Source organism: Pantherophis guttatus, chromosome 3 (assembly GCF_059756535.1).
Source record: "Pantherophis guttatus breed Tessera chromosome 3, ASM5975653v1, whole genome shotgun sequence".
Lineage (NCBI taxonomy): Eukaryota > Metazoa > Chordata > Lepidosauria > Squamata > Colubridae > Pantherophis > Pantherophis guttatus.
In genome coordinates, this window is record NC_142065.1 from 203,467,034 (window position 1) to 203,484,200 (window position 17,167).

At 46.0% G+C, this 17,167-nt stretch overlaps 1 protein-coding gene across 3 annotated transcripts in view; it reads right to left on the reverse strand.

Moving 5' to 3' along the window:
• Nucleotides 1-16,844, reverse strand: part of CYRIB (CYFIP related Rac1 interactor B) — a 109,192-nt gene extending 92,348 nt beyond the window's left edge. Inside the window, exon 1 of one of the 3 annotated variants that reach the window (XM_087890889.1) lies at nt 16,369-16,844. The gene's annotated coding sequence lies outside the window, so the exon portion shown is untranslated. The remainder of the gene's footprint in view (nt 1-16,368) is intronic. The other 2 variants (XM_087890891.1, XM_087890893.1) reach the window with 2 other exon arrangements.
• Nucleotides 16,845-17,167: the final 323 nt, after the last annotated feature.

Here is a 17,167-nt window from a genome sequence, read left to right on the forward strand (position 1 = left end):
CTCCCTCATTTACCTTCCTCCCTGCCTCATTTTCCTTCCTTCCTTCCTTCCCATCTCATCCCATCCCATTGTTCTCCCTTCCTTCTTTTCCTTCCTTCCTCCCTCCCTCCCTCATTTACCTCCCTCCCTCATTTTCCTCCCTTCCTCCCTCCCTCCCTCATTTACCTTCCTCCCTGCCTTATTTTCCTTCCTTCCTTCCTTCCTTCCTTCCTTCCTTCCTTCCTTCCTTCCTTCCTTCCCATCTCATCCCATCCCATTGTTCTCCCTTCCTTCTTTTCCTTCCTTCCTCCCTCCCTCATTTTCCTTCCTCCCTCATTTACCTTTCTCCCTGCCTCATTTTCCTTCCTTCCTTCCCATCTCATCCCATCCCATTGTTCTCCCTTCCTTCTTTTCCTTGCTCCCTCCCTCCCTCATTTTCCTTCCTCCCTCCCTCATTTCCCTTCCTCCCTTCCCATTTCATCCCATCGTTCCCCCTTCCTTCCTTCCTTCCTACCTTCTTTTCCTTCCTCCCTCATTTACCTTCCTCCCTCCCTCATTTTCCTCCCTTCCTTCCTTCCCATCTCATCCCATTGTCCTTCCTTCCTTCCTTCTTTCCTTCTTTTCCTTCCTCCCTCATTTACCTTCCTCCCTTCCCCATTTTCCTTCCTTCCTTCCCATCTCATCCCAACCCATTGTTCTCCCTTCCTTCTTTTCCTTCCTTTCCTTACTCCCTCCCTCCCTCATTTACCTCCCTCATTTTCCTTCCTTCCTTCCCATTTCATCCCATCGTTCCCCCTTCCTTCCTTCCTCCTCCTTCCTCCCTCTCTCCCTCATTTACCATCCTCCCTCCCTCATTTTCCTTCCTTCCTTCCCATCTCATCTCATCTCATCCCATCCCATCGTCCATCCTTCCTTCCTTCCTCTCCCTCCCTCTCCCCCAGGCAGAGAGAAGCCTCTTCAAAGATGGCGGCAAACGCATGCATTTATCCGCAAACCGTTTGTGGAAATGAAGATTATGGTGTAATTATTATGAGCCTTCACTTTACAAAATCCCACAGTCTGCCAGGCATGATTTTAAAAAGTCGCCATCTTGATTTTTTTTTTTAAAGTCCACACCCAGAAAATACCCCAGCCAGCCAACCTCCCATTTGCAACCAATAGCATTTGTGTGTTTTTATAGAAACCCACCCACTTCTACCACAGATTATGCAGAAAGGGAACAAGTCCGTTTCCTAAAACTGGAAACTTTTTGTTTCCACTTACTATCACTTCGTGTCATACAGTTAAAAAAAAAAAAAAAACCCCCACCAAAGAACAGGGAACTAAAGTCACACGTTGCCAGTAGGGGAAACTTCCACTTAATGTGGTCTGGAATAATCATCTGGTTCCTTCTTTGGAGAAATGAGATTTCTGTCTTAAAATATACTGTAACTTCAACTGATGATGTGGAATAGCTAAGATGTGGTGTGAAGGACGTCTGGGAGGTTACAGAACAAAGCAAGGGAGAGAAGTTTCCCAAAGAAGCCAGACTAGCAAATTGGGGATAATGGGATTTGTAATCCAAACCTTAAATTGGTGCAGACTCTGAGCACAGGATTAAAACACACCGTCTCCCTTCTAGGTGTGTCAACCCACATTCAGAGCTATGATTCGTGCCCCTGCTTTGAAGTGTCCACACACACACCCATTAACACTGTTGCCGACTGCAGGTGCTGGGAATTGTAGTTCCGTAGCATTTCAGGTGCTTCTTTCTTAAAATATAACTCGAACTGATGATTTGGAATACTAAGATGTGGTGTGAAGGACGTCTGGGTGATCACAGAACAACGCAAGGTGAGAAAGATTCCCAAAGAAGCCGAACAAGCAGGTTGGGGATAATGGGAATTGTAATCCAAACCTTAAATTGGTGCAGACTCTGAGCAGGATTACAACACACCGTCTCCCTTCTAGGTCTGTCAACCCACATTCAGAGCTATGATTCGTGTCCCTGCTTTGAAGTGTCCACACACACACCCATTAATAGCCTTGCCGACTGCAGGTGCTGGGAGTTGTAGTTCAGCAGCATTTTAGGCGCTAATATCCATTCCTGCTTTATTTGCCCTGCAGGATTTTCCAGGACGAAATACAAGCAGTCCGGATTTAAGCTGAACTTGCTTCTCTACAATCACCTTGGTTTCACCTTTTCCTACGGCCTGCTCACATAAAAGGTTATGGAAGCAAATGGAGGGGAAAAATATTGGGTGGTTGGAGGAACCCAATTTGTAGCTACTCTAGCCAGGAGAAGGAACTTGAAAAGCAGGGCACACCCCAGAAAGCAGCTGTTAGAATACCACCTCCAAGGCTGTTCCCAATAATAGCAATCGCAATAATATTTAGACAGGTCTAGGATAATTTGCCTCAGCCAACTCCCCTTGGCCATCTCGCCATGGGACAATTCAACACGGGGTTCAACTCAAGAGAGGGACAAGTGAATTGCAGCAGGCCTTGTCTTGCTTTAAGTTTGAACCGTCTCAAGTTAGACGTCCTCAAGGCTGGGGTGAGCTGTAATTCTATTTATCCCTCTCTTGAGTTATCCTGCATTGAATTGTCCCATGTTGAGTTGTCATGCTGTGATAATTTGGCCGCGGCAAGTTGTCTCATTCTACATTTAGGCTTCTCTTATCACCCCATAAAGGGTATTAAAGGGACGTGGTGGCTCAGTGGCTAAGACACTGAGCTTGTCGATCGAAAGGTCGGCAGTTCAGCGGTTCGAATCCCTAGTGCTGCGTAACGGGGTGAGCTTCCATTACTTGTCCCAGCTTCTGCCAACCTAGCAGTTCGAAAGCACGTTAAAAAATACAAGTAGAAAAATAGGGACCATCTTTCGTGGGTAGGGAACAGCATTCCATGTGCCTTTGGCATTTAGTCATGCCGGCCACATGACCACGGAAACGTCATCGGACAGCGCTGGCTCTTCGGCTTTGAAACAGAGTCAGAAACCACTAGTATATATGTGCGAGGGGAACCTTTACCTTTTATCATCCCATAGTGCTTTACAATGTAGAAGCATTATTTGCATATTGGCCCCAACTATCTGGGTCCTCGTTTTACCAACCTTGGAAGGATGGAAGGCTAAAATCAACCTTGATTCAGTCAGGATCGAACTCCAGGCTGTGGGAAGATGTGCCTGCAATACTGCTCTTTAATGATGGTGACACCATGACTCAACAAACTGACTTTGCTACACAACTGGTATCAGACTGCTTCCTGTAGATCCCCTACAAAGTGCTTTGGGTGTGATTTAAGAAGGTGCTTCAAGGATACGAAGACAACGCTTGCCCTCAACTCTTCAAAGCAAGCACATTCTTTTCCCAAGATTGGCCCCAGGAGAAGACATAGCTGCATTCATTCATTCGTTCGTTCGTTCATTCATTCTTCATTTGTTCGATTTTGATGCTACTGAACCTGACTCTGGGTTCTAGATACATTGTAAGACACACAATGTAAGGAACAGCATAAAAACAAGTAAGTAAGAAGTATTAATACCACCTTATAATGCCTTGGTAAGGCCACACTTGGAATACTGCATTCAGTTTTGGTTGCCACCATGTAAAAAAGATGTCGAGACTCTAGAAAGAGTGCAGAGAAGAGCAACAAAGATGATTAGGGGACTGGAGGCTAAAAATAAGAAGAACAGTTGCTGGAACTGGGTATGTCTGGGTATGCCTATTTCGCCCCTATTTGGACCGAGATGCCCTACACACAGTTACTCATGCGCTAGTCACCTCCCGTCTTGACTACTGTAATGCTCTCTACCTGGGGCTGCCCTTGAGGACCACTCGGAGGCTTCAGCTGGTGCAGAATGCGGCCGCGCGGGTTGTGACAGGAGGGTACCGATACTCCCATGTTACACCTCTCCTGCGCGACTTGCATTGGTTACCGGTTGCCCTCCGGGTGAGATTCAAGGTGCTGGTGATGACCTATAAAGCCCTACATGGCTTAGGCCCAGGATATTTGTCGGACCATCTGCAGCCAGCAATGGCTCCCCATCGCCCGGTGCGTTCTCACAGGGAGGGCCTTCTTCGGGTGCCGTCGGCTAGACAATGTTGGCTGGAGGCCCCCAGGGGTAGAGCTTTCTCTATGGGCGCACCCACTCTTTGGACTCAACTCCCCCTGGGGCTTCGGTTGGCTCCTGACCTTCGCACCTGCCGCCGTGAATTTAAAACATGGCTGATCACATCGCCCAGCCTGGACTGAGGGGTTTTTTGATTATTTTAATGGGTTTTAATATATGTTTAAATTATATATTTATACATTTATGTATTTTATGCATGCATATTTATGTATTTTACGTTTTATTGGGTTTGTTTTATTTGTTGTGAGCCGCCCTGTGTCCTACGGAGATAGGGCAGCATACAAATTATATTAAATAAATAAATAAATAAATAAATGTCTAGTTTAATGAAAAGAAGGACTAGGGGAGACATGATAGCAGTCTTCCAATATCTCAGTATTGCTAAGTTGGTGGAAGATTCATTTATTAAACGAAGCACACACAGCATATTCCTACTAGGCCCTAAATGCCAACATGATACTTTAGCACTGTAGCAATAGCAATAGCACTTAGACTTATATACCGCTTCACAGTGCTTTCCAGCCCTCTCTAAGCAGTTTTACAGAGTCAGCCTATTGCCCCCAACAATCTGGGTCCTTATTTTACCCACCTCGGAAGGATGGAAGGCTGAGTCAACCTTGAGCCTGGTGAGATCCGAACTGCCAAATTGCAGGCAGTCGGCAGTCAGCAGAAGTAGCCTGCAGTACCTGCACTCTAACCACTGCGCCACCGCGGCTCTTATGAATCCATCCAGTGTTTTCTTTCCAGCCAACCCCTTTCTAAACCGCGAAATCGCTTAGCGGCTACAATTCAGCCTATGACAGATGCATCCTTCGATAAGCGAGCAAGCGAGACAGGAAATCCCGGGCCCAGCATCTGGTCTGACATAAAGAGGATAATCTGCTTTTTATTCAGACGAAATCTAACCAGCTCAGTCTACGATAAAAGCGGCTAGGGCATGTGGCGGATGCTAACACTTGGATAATTGTCGCCAGCTTCTTAGACAGAAGAAACCTTTGGCTTAAAGTCTCTAATAACTGGGAAGGAACTCTGTGCTAATCAGTCCTGCTTAATAGATTTAAGGTAGCACGTGACAAAACGACAGGTAACGACTGTAGATGGCCTGGAAGATTTCAGTTAAAAATTAAGGTCAAAATTCCCCTGACAAATTATGTTTTAATTTTACGCGTCCTTTGGAAAACTAGGTGAAACCTAAACCTCATATCCCCAGGTTCCTAGAGCATCATGAATTTGTGAAACATTTTACAATCTTGTTTTTTGTTTTCCATTCTGCTTTTCATTCCAATATCAGATAAATAGGATAAATTAAGAGCTAGAATTGTTTGCATCTCTCTCTCCTTCTCCCTCTCTCTCTCTCTCTCTCCCCTTCTCTCTCTCCTTTTACAATATCTTTATTAAACTTTAAATGCAAACATTAAAATGCAAATTAGCATGAAAGGGAAAAGGAAGGGGAATATAACACAACTTCTGAATGCAACTTCTGTTCCATTGGTTGATTGTTCTCACTGTCAGAAAGTTCCTCCTTATTTCTAAATTGAATCTCTCCCTGATCGGTTTCTATCCATTATTCCTTGTCTGGCTTTCAGGTGACCTTGGAAAATAGCTTGATCTCTTCCTCTCTGTGACAGCCCCTCAAATATTGGAACACTACTATCATATCTCCCCTGGTCCTTCTCTTCACTAGACTAGCCATGCCCAGTTCCTGCAACCATTCTTCATATGTTTTAGTCTCCAGTCCCCTAATCATCCTGGTTGCTCTTCTCTGCAGTTTTTCTAGAGTCTCCACATCTTTTTTATAGTGTGGTGACCAAAACTGGATGCAATATTCTAAGTGTGGTCTTAATAAGGCTTTATAGAGTGGTATTAGTACCTCACATGATCTTGATTGTATTCCTCTGTTAATGCAGCTTAGGTTTGCATTCGCTTTTTTGGCTGCCACTGCACACTGCTGGCTCATATTTAATTGGTTGTCCACTAAGACTCCAAGATCCCTCTCACAGTTACAATAGAATAGAATAGAATTCTTTATTGGCTAAGTGTGATTGGACACACAATGAATTTGTCTTGGTGCATACGCTGTGGAGTACATAAAAGAAAGGCTACATTTGTCAAGAATCATAAGGTACAACACTTAATAGGGATACAGTCATAGGGAAATAATAGAAATCTTAAGGATACCAGCAACAAGGTTACAGTCAGGGCCGGATTTAGATGAAAAGAGGCCCTAGGCTATTCCACTTATGAGGCCCTTTCACCTATAGCGAAAGTGTAATTTTAATTTTGCTAACAATTTGAATGTAGGCCCCTCTTGATCTTGAGGCCCTAGGCTGAAGCCTAGTTAGCCTATAGGAAAATCCGGCCCTGGTTACAGTCATACACTCATAAGTGGGAGGAGATGGGTGATAGGAACGAAGAGAAGATTAATCGTAATGCAGACTTAGTAAATAGTTTGACAGTGTTGAGGGAATTATTTGTTTAGCAGAGTGATGGCGTTCAGGAAAAAACTGTTCTTGTGTCTAGTTGTTCTGGTGTGCAGTGCTCTATAGCATCGTTTTGAGGGTAGGAGTGGAAACAGTTTATATCCAGGATGTGAGGGGTCTATAAATATTTTCACAGCCCACTTTTTCACTCGTGCAGTATACAGGTCCTCAATGGAAGGCAGGTTGGTAGCCATTGTTTTTTCTGCAGTTCTAATTATCCTCTGAAGTCTGTCTCTGTCTTGTTGGGTTGCAGAACCAAACAAGACAGTTATACTATTACTGCTATTGAGCCTGGTTTTACCCAGTCTATATGTGTACTTTTGGTTTTTCTTGCCTAAATGTAAGGCTTTACTTTTCTCTAGATTGAATTTCATTTTGTTAGATAGGGCCCATCTTCATCAGTGCCAACAACTATTGATATTTTATGGTTGGTTTTAAAATTTGATACGGATTTTTAAATTGATAAGTTTTAAATTATGGGCCAAATTTATTTAATTATTTTAAATCTATTTTTAACTTTATGTATAAATGTTTTTTATCTTGGCTGTTCACCGCCCTGAGTCCGAAAGGAGAAGGGCGGTATAGAAGTTTGAATAAATAAAAAAATAAAAATAAAATATTACCTAGTTAGGTAATGAAATCTCTGCAAGAATATAACCAAGCTCAGAGAGCACCAAGGACTCCAAGCCCCAATTGGCTAAATCCAACCTCCCCGCCTAGGCCAAAACCGAACATTATAGTTTAGGGCACTATATGAAGCCAGCCAGTGTCAATTAGGAGCTCTGGTGGCTCAGCAGACTAAAGCACTGTTATTAACATCCACTTACATCTGCTGCCTGCAATTACTGCAAGTTCAAATCTCACCAGGCTCAAGATTGACTCAGCCTTCCATCCTTTCTAAGGTAGGTGAAATGAGGACCCAGATTGTGGCGGCAATAAGCTGGCTTTGTATAAAATATACAAAAGTATGAAGGCTATTGCTTAACGCATTGTAAGCCACCCTGAGTCTCCGGAGAAGGGCGTCATATAAATCAAATTAAAAAAAAAAAATTACCATTAGCCAAGTTGTGTTCCCTTTTGGAGCTAAAATACACCTACAGAAAATGCATTTGTCCCCAGTTCCCACAGCTTTCAGAAAGGTTGATTTAAAGTCCACAAGAGTCATGCTAAGTTCTTTTTTTTTTTTTTTTTCCTTTTCTCCATTGTCTTCAAGCCTCTTTTAGTTCCTCGGCCTTAAAGTCTTAACTTTCCTTACCGAACCAGCCCCACTCATTCAGCGAGATCTTGAGCTGTATCGAACACACCCTTATCAGACTAATCTGTTGAGAAAAAGGAGTCACAGATTGTGTTTTCCACTCCATTCCTCACAGCCACAAACAAGGACAGAGAGGTTTTGGGGCTGGAATGTGGCTCGTAAGTCTAAAAAGATCTGTGTTTTTTTTTGAACTAGGCAACTTTAAGATGTATGGACTTCAACTCCCAGAATTCCCCAGCCAGCCATGTTGCAGTAAAATGGTGGATGAAGAGCCCTCAGGGAGTCAGGAGACCAGTCCATACATCTGAAGCAGGGGTGAAATCCAGCAGGTTCTGCAGGTTCTGGAGAACCGGTAGCGGAAATTTTGAGTAGTTCAGAGAACTGGCAAATACTATCTCTGGCTGGCCCCAGAGTGGGGTGGGAATGGAGATTTTGCAGTATCCTTCTCCTGGAGTGGGGAGGGAATGGGGATTTTGCAGTATCCTTCTCCTGGAGTGGGGAGGGAATGGGGACTTTACAGTATCCTTCTCCCGAAGTGGGGAGGGAATGGGGATTTTGCAGTATCCTTCCACCAGGAATGGGGAGGGAATGGGGATTTTGCAGTATCCTTCCACCAGGAGTGGGGAGGGAATGGGGATTTTGCAATATCCTTCTCCTGGAGTGGAGAGGGAATGGGGATTTTGAAATATCCTTCCCCCAGGAGTGGGGAGGGAATGGGGATTTTGCAGTATCCTTCCCCAGGAGTGGGGAGGGAATAGAGATTTTGCAGTATCCTTCCCTTGGAGTGGGGAGGGAATGGAGATTTTGTAATATCCTTCCCCAGGAGTGGGGAGGGAATGGAGATTTTGCAATATCCTTCCCCCAGGAGTGGGGAGGGAATGGGGATTTTGCAGTATCCTTCCCTTAGAGTGGGGAGGGAATGGAGATTTTGCAATATTTTTCCCCCAGGAGTGGGGAGGGAATGGGGATTTTGCAGTATCCTTCCCCTGCCATGCCCACCAAGCTACATCACCCTCACCAAGCCACGCCCACAGAACCGGTAGTAAAAAAAAATTGAAATCCACCACTGAATTCTGCAGATCTACCTGTGTTTGCCCCCATTCAAACTAGGTTATTCTTTCATAGTACATGCAGATTATCTGCTCGTAGCAAGGCGGGTACCCTGAAAACCTATTTTGGCCAATAGGCCACCAGCACTGCCAAACCCTGTTTTATCCTTACGCATTTTCCTGCTGTTTTTACACAAGCCACGATCTTCCATCCAGATACCCAGCTTGCACATCAACAAACTATTGGCCACACCCAGCCTATTAAAAGGTATATGCCATGTTCAGGTAGTCCTTGCTTAGAACAGAATAACCAGAGTTGGAAGAGATCTTGGAGGTCTTCTAGTCTAACCCATTCCTTAGGCAGGAAACCCTATACCAGTGTTGGCTAACCTTTTCGGCACCAAGTGCCGAAACGGGGGCGCGTGCCGGAAACTGGAAGAGCAGCCACTGGTGCGCATGCGTGCTCCGGGAAGACGATCTTCCGGTTTCCAGCATGCGCAGGCACGCCGGCCAGCTGGTCTTCACATGTACACATGTGCCAGAAACCGTAAGACTGCTCTTCTGGTTTCCAGTGCTCCTGCACACGAGAAAACCAGCTGGCTGGCGCGCTGGAACCCGGAAGAGCAACGGGCGACAACTCGCGTCCCCGGAGAGATGGCTCTGCATGCCACTTCCGGCATGTGTGCCATAGGTTCGCCATCACAGCCCTTTACCGTTTCATTGACAGAACGATGGACAGCCATTCATTTCATAACCGTATAAAATCACGACACTGAAAAAAAAGGGACATGACCATTTTTCACACGACCGTCGAGGCATCTCTGTGATCAGGTGATCGAAATTCAGGCGCTTGCCAACCGGCTCGTATTTATGTGTCCTGGGGAGGAGGGGGGTCACGTAATCCTCCTTTAGCGACCTTCTGACTAGCAAAGTCAATGGGGAGGTCAGATTCACGGAACCACCTTGTGGTTACTAACTTAACAACGGCAACGATTCGCGTACCAATTGTGGCAAGGGAAGTCGTAAAATGGGGCAAAACTCACGTAACAACTGTCCTTGCTGAGCAATGGAAATTTTGGACTCCATTGTGGCTGCAAGTCGAATGGCCTCTTGGACCTTCTGAAATACCGAAAAGACCTGGGTTTGTTGACACATTTGGGGTCAACAGACGAGCACGCAGCCATGGGGCTGGTTAGCACCAGGGGTGAAATGCTACCGGTCCGGTCCGGTTTGAGCAAACCAGTAGTGATAAAAACTACTGGTTTGGGCGAACCAGTAGTTTCCAAAAAAAGCTACCGGTTCAGTCGAAAAAAGTTAAAAAAAAAGATACCAGTTCCTCCGAACCGGTATTTCTGACGATCAGCTGTGTGGCACGGGTTAGCTTTGCTAGAAAGCAGGAAATTCTGCTTTCTTGCGAAGCTAATTCGCACAGCATAGCTGATCTCCCCCACCCCCATGTTCTACTTACGTTCCCAAGCCTCCTTTTGGTGCGTACTGTGTATGTGTGCACACGTGCACTGCATGTTTGGTGTGTACTGCGCATGTGCATGCAAGCGTGCATTTGGTGCGCAATGCGAATTCGCATTGCAAACCGGTTCAGATTTCACCCCTGGTTAGCACCTTAAAGACTCTTCCCTGCCTTTTTAATTTTGCATTTAAATCTTTCTACTCTTGCTTTAATGGCCTCCTAACATAATATTTGTATATATAGCTTCTATGTGTTTTATGTTCTATTTGCATGCAGCCCAGACTCGCTCTGTGACGGAGATGGGAGGTTTCTAAATTTGATATATAAATAAAATGTAGCTGCCACCAATGATGCATTCAGCAGAAGAATCAGGGATGTCTTTCCTTAGCTGGAGGAGAATTGCTGGATGCTGCTTTTGGGTGTGATTTATATATACAAAGGAGCAGCTGCAGTAATCATGTTTTGCAGTAGTGGGTTGCCCCCGGTTCGGATCGGTTCGCAAGAACTGGTAGTAAAACCGGCGGGAGGCCCCACCCACCACCCCGGATGTCATCATCGGCGATCTGTGCATGCGGACAAGGCGCGCGCACGAGCGAAACGAGCATGTGCGGGCAATCCCATTGCAAACCGGTAGTAAAGGTAAGTAGAACCCACCCCCGATGTTTTGTCAAAACGGTGAAATGTGCAGTGCAACCGCATGATAGAGGTAGTCCTCGGCTTACAACAGTTCATTTAGTGCCCATTCGAAGTTACGACGGCACTGAAAAATGTGACTTACGACCCTTGTTCAGAGTTACGACCTCTGCAACAGCCACATAATCATGTGATTAAAATTCAGATGCTCGGCAACTGACTCGTATTTATGACAGTTGCAGTGTCCCAGGGTCACTGGGAGATCCCCTTTATCTGACCTTCTGACGAGCAAAGCCAATGGGGAAGCCAGATTCACTCAACAACCGGGTTACTAACTTATCAACTGCAGTGATTTACTTAACAGTAGCAAGAAAGGTTGTAAAATGGGCTAAAAACTCCCTTAACAAATGGTTTCACTTAACAACAGAAGCTTCGGGCTCAATTGTGATTGTAAGTCGAGGACTACCTGTAAAAGCCTCGCCTCTTCCATACTTGGGTGCCCCATCAGAATGCATTAACCAAAAGTGTAGCGCTCACCGTGCAAATTTCAATACAGGTTGTCCTCAACTTACAACCATTCATTTAGTGACCGTTTAAAGTTACAATGGCATAGGTCAGTGATGGCTAACCTTTTTGCCATCGCGTGCCAAAAGGGGGGGGAGTGCGGGGGGTAAAAGGTTACCGGTGGGTCCGGTAGGCCTGTTTTTTGCTCTCCCCAGGCTCCAGAGGGTTTCTTGGAGCCTGGGGAGGGTGAAAACAGCCTCCCTCCCTCCCAGGAGGCCCTCCAGAAGCTGGAAGCGGCCCATTTCCCAACTTCCGGTGGGCTTGGAAGGCCTGAAAATCAGCTGGCCAGCATGCACATACACGCTGGTGCTGAGCTAGGGCAACGTTTGCGTGCCCACAGATATGGCTCCTGTGCCACCTGTGGCTCTGGCATAGGTGATACGTTTTTCCTGCTTATGACCGTTATGACTGTTGCAGCATCCCCATAGTCACACAATCAAAATTCAGAGTCTTGGTAACAGACTCATGTATCCATGGTGGATAAAAATCCATGTTTTTTTTTAAAAAAATAAAAAAAATCAGTTTTTTTTTATTTAAATCGGATTTTTTTGATTTTTATCAGTTTATTTTAATAAAAAAACTTTTGGGGTAAAAATCTATCGTAAGATAGTTTTCTATTTAAGATACATAAATAATTTAGTTTATTCAGCATGAAATGGAGCTTAGTTATGTAGCATGAGGCTGTATATTCTGCAACACTGGGACTATCGGTGAGTCAACGGCGGGTCAAAGGAGTAGCAGAGATGACAGCTGCTCTTTAAAAATTATGATTTAAATCGAGTTGATTTAAATCAAGCCTTTTTTACTAGTGATTTAAATCGTGATTTAAATTGTGATTTAAATCAACTCGATTTAAATCAAATCCACCCTGTTTACAACTGACAACTGACTCACATTTATGACCGTCGCTGTATCCCAGGGTCACAGGATCTCCTTTTGTGACCTTCTGACAAGCAACGTCAATGGGGAAGCCAGGTTCAATTACTAACAACCGGGTTAGTAACTTAACAACTGCAGTCATTCTTAAGGGGAAAACCTAGCCTTGTACTTAAAATGAAACTCATTTAGAGGAACTTCTTGACTTACAATCGGTCGCTTAGTAACAGTTCCCAGTTATGACCTACCTGAAAAAGGGACTTACGACCCAGATGCGAAGAGATGACCAGGTTATGCCATTACTTAGTAAAGAAACATAATTAGTAGCGGAACATGAAAGACGGGTGAAAAGAGCCCCGTTTTTCATACAGGAAGTGCTTTTGACACTCTGCAGCCTCTAGAGTCCTTTCGTTATCGCTTCATCACTTTTTCCCAATAGAAAAAAAAATCACTTAACTTGATTTCTTGAACTCTTGGGGATTCTTGCCTAACCGATTCCAATCCTGATGAAAATATATATTTATGTCAAATCTAGACAGATATCTAAGTGTACCCTGTTTTCCCCAAAATAAGACATCCCCTGATTATAAGGCCAATCGGGCTTTTTGAGCGCATGGCAATAAGGCCAAGCGTTTATTTCAGGGTTCAAAAAAATATATATAAGACAGGGTCTTATTTTCGGGGAAACACAGTATTGCCTTGGGAATAAGTCTGGTTGCACTTGGCCCAAAACTGTAGAAGTAGCCCCTTGACTCACAATATTTGTTTAGTGACCGTTTGAAGTTACTAAGGGCACTTTAAAAAAAAGTGACTTCCAGCCAGTCCTCACACTTACAGCATCCCCGTGGTCATGTGATCAAAATTGAGGTGCATGTCACAACTGACATGTGTTTACGCTGGTTGCAGCATCCTGGGGTCATGCGATCTATGTTTGCAACCTTCCCAGCCGGCTTCCGACAAGCAAAGTCAACGGGAGAAGCCTGCTTTGGCTTTTACAAGCACGTGGTTCATTTAACGACGGTCGCAAAAAAACAAAAAGTCGTGCAATCAGGCACAGCTCTCTTAAGAACCGCTTTGTTTAATTAATTTATTAATTTATTGTCATATTTATATGCCGCCCTTCTCCCGAGGGACTGGGGGGGCGGCTCACAGAATAAAACAACCCAACAATAAATAGAATTAAAATGTTAAAATCCGATTTAAAAACCCCAAATCCCCCAAATTAAAATGCACGGCAGATTTATTTATTTATTTATTTATTTATTTTATTTTATGTCTATACCGCCCTTCTCCTGTGGGACTCAGGGTGGTATACAGCCAAGATAAAACATAGCATATAAAATTTTTTTAAAAAAGAGCCATGTCTTCTTTTTTTTTTTTTAATTTGATTTATATGCCGCCCTTCTCCGGAGACTCAGGGCGGCTTACAATGGGTTAAGCAATAGCCTTCATCCTTTTGTATATTTATACAAAGTCAGCTTATTGCCCCCACAAACTGGGTCCTCATTTCACCTACCTTAGAAAGGATGGAAGGCTGAGTCAACCTTGAGCCTGGTAAGATTCGAACCTGCAGTAATTGCAGGCAGCTGGTCTTAATAACCAGCTTAATAACAGGGTGCCTTAAACCCCTGTACTGCCAAGGCTCTTCAGGTTGGCGCGGAAGGTGCGGAGGTCGGGGGCCGTCCGGAGCCCAGTGGGTAAACCATTCCAGAGGGACGGTACAACCGCATAGAACGCCCTCATCCTGGGGGCCGCCAGCCGACACTGTCTGGCCGATGGGACCCGGAGGAGGGCAGTCCTATGTGAGCGCACTGGGCGGTGGGAGGCCGGTAGGAGGTAGTCCTGCAAGTACCCTGGGCCCATGCCCATAGAATTCCCGTTTAAGCAACGGAAATTCTATTCGCAAGTGTGGTTGTAAGTCAAAGACTACTGCTCGTAAGCCACTGTAGTCTGTGTTTCTACAAAATTCTTACGTACTAAAATGAGGACCCAGATTGTTGGGTTGACTCTGTAAATGGCTTAGAGAGGGCTGTAAAAGCACGGTCAAGCGGTATCTAAGTCTACCATTGCTACTTCCGCTTATTCAAACAAGCAAAGTCCGAGCACCAGAAGTGTCTCCAATACAGTTTTTCTTGGTCAAAATAATCAAAGCACTTTCTCCTTTATAGGGTTTCCCTTCCTGAGCCCAGGGTTGGACTAGAACAGTGGTTCTCAATCTGTGGGTCGCGACCCCTTTGGGGGGGTCAAACGACCCTTTCACAGGGGTCGCCTGAGACCATCAGAAAACACATATTTTCAATGGTTTTAGGAATAATTTTATGATTGGGGCTCACCACAACATGAGGAACTGTATTAAAGGGCCGCGGCATTAGGAAGGTTGAGAACCCTTGGACTAGAAGATCTCTAGGATAGGGTAGAAAAAATAAAACCGGAAATAAATAAATTAAGAGGAGATGCAAGATTATTTCCAATCTAAAACATCCAAATTGACAAAGTATTACTTATATATTAACTTATAAAGCAATATATATTCTGATGATGATCAAAACATATATGTAAAGTTTGGTGTGGGTAGGTTGGTGGTGGGAACTTGTTTGTCTTTGTAATGTCTTTGTAGTTTTTGTATTGTCTTTATATCTCTGTTTAAAACTCAATAAAAAAAAAAGAAGAAGATCTCTAGGATCCCTTCCCACGCTGTATTCTACCTTCTATCCAACACACAGCCATAGGATTTCTCTTGCCACCCTCCACCCAAATCCTAACCCTCATCCCAATGCCGCTCAGCTTCCCCCAACCCAAGGCAGCTCAACCGGTCAATGTTGAGCCCACCCACTCACCCTTTTCTCCGTTCCAGGCATCTTTTCCCTCCCTAACTACAGGGCGCTAGATTCACACAACCCCTGAGCCCACCATGCGGCGGCGGCGGCTGCTTCCTTGAGTGGCTCGGGCTTTTGTCACGTCAAAACAACCCCAAAGGCATCACACAACCGATTCTACACACACACACACACACCGGATCCGCTGGCTGAACGGGGGTGGGGATCGAATCCAAAGAACCCCTCTGCAGATTTACCCCAAATCCCCAGATCCTCTCCCATCCTTCCTTCCCCACTCCCACCCAAAACGAGGAATTTCCCACACCCGGTGCGAGATGATGGACCTTTCCCCGGGGGGGGGCGTTGCGACCCCCGCCCCCAAAAAACCACCCCTCCTTGTCTTCATTCGCACTGAACGAGCCGCTTTTATCCAAGCATCGCCCACCTTTGCGCCTGGCTCCCTCCGGACCACGGAGAAACCCTCTCCGCCCTGCCCGCCCCCCAGCCCCGCACGCCCCGATCCCGGACCGGATCCGGACGACCACCGGAGCCCCCTCAACCCAACCCCACCGCGTGCGGGAGCGCAAGGCAGGCGGGCAACGTTCCCTTCTTCCTCCGCCCCGCCAGCGGCGCGCATAGGGGGGGATCGGAGCGAGGCGCGGCGCTGGTCTCTTGGAGCTCTCGGCTCACAGCATGGCCAGGAAACGGGGCCAGCAGCCCGAGCCCCATTCAAAAAAAAAAAGCGGGGCTTTGGCTCCAGAAGCGGGATCGGACACAAAGCACAAGGGGTCGGGGCGGAGCGGGGGTCCCGCTTGGAGGCAAGGCGGCTCCCCCTTTGGAGTCCCCTCTTGGCAGGCGCCTGGTCGCCAAATGCCCCTTTCTGGATCTCTCCATCCCTCCCTCCCTTCTCTTTGAAGGAAGGCGATCGGGCAAAAAAAAAATTAAGATTAAAATGAAACGAAGCAAGAGAAAGAGGGAGTTTATCCCCAAAGGCATCAAGCCCACATCCCCGCCTCCGCCCCACTGCAGTGGGGTTCCTCCTCCTCAGCCCCCCACCCCCCCAAAGCCATCGGATTGGAAGCCCCTCGATGGGATCAGCCCCGGATTCCAAAGCCGCTCGGGGGAACCACTCACCGTTCGCTGCTGCTGGGCGCCCAGATCCCTCGCACCAGGTTCGGCGGAAAAAAAAGCAGGCGGGCTATTGCTTGGAGATCCACCCGCCGCCACACACACACACACACGCCACCAGCCCCAGGAGGGAAAAAGGGGGGAAAAACCCCAAAATGCAAAAAGAGAGAGAGAGAGAGAGAGAAGGGGGACCAGATTCCTGCAGCCTCTTGCGAAGGCAAGCGGAGCTTCCGGGTTGGTCGACGACCTAACGTCACTTTGCTACAGGTTTACGAGGAAGAGGTGGCGGCGGCGAGTAGCAGGCGCCCGCGAGAGACAGCTATAAAAGGAAGGGATCGGGGAAAGGAGGGAGGGCGGAAAAGAAAATGGGGAGGGGGGGAGAGAGAGGGAGAGAGAGGGAGGAAGGGAGGGAAAGAAAAAAGGGAAGGAAGGTTGGAGGGAAAGAAGGAAGGAATGAAAGAGAGAGAGAGAAAGGGAGAGAGAAAGGGAGAGACACAGAGAAAGAAAGGAAGAAAGAAAGAAAGAAAGAAAGGGAAGGAAGGAAGGAAGGAAGGAAGAAGAAAGGAAGGGCACAAATAAACAGAAAGAGAGAGAGAGAGAGAGAGAGAAAAGGAAGGAAAGAAAGAAAGAGAAAGAAAGAGAGAAAGGGAGAGAGAGAAAGAGAAGAAAGAAAGGGCACAAACAAACAGAAAGAGAGAGAGAAAGAAAGAAAGAAAAGGAAGGAAGGAAAGAAAGAAAAAGAAAGAAAAGACAGAGAGAAAGGGAGAGGGAAGGAATGATACAGACAAACAGAAAGAAAGAGAGA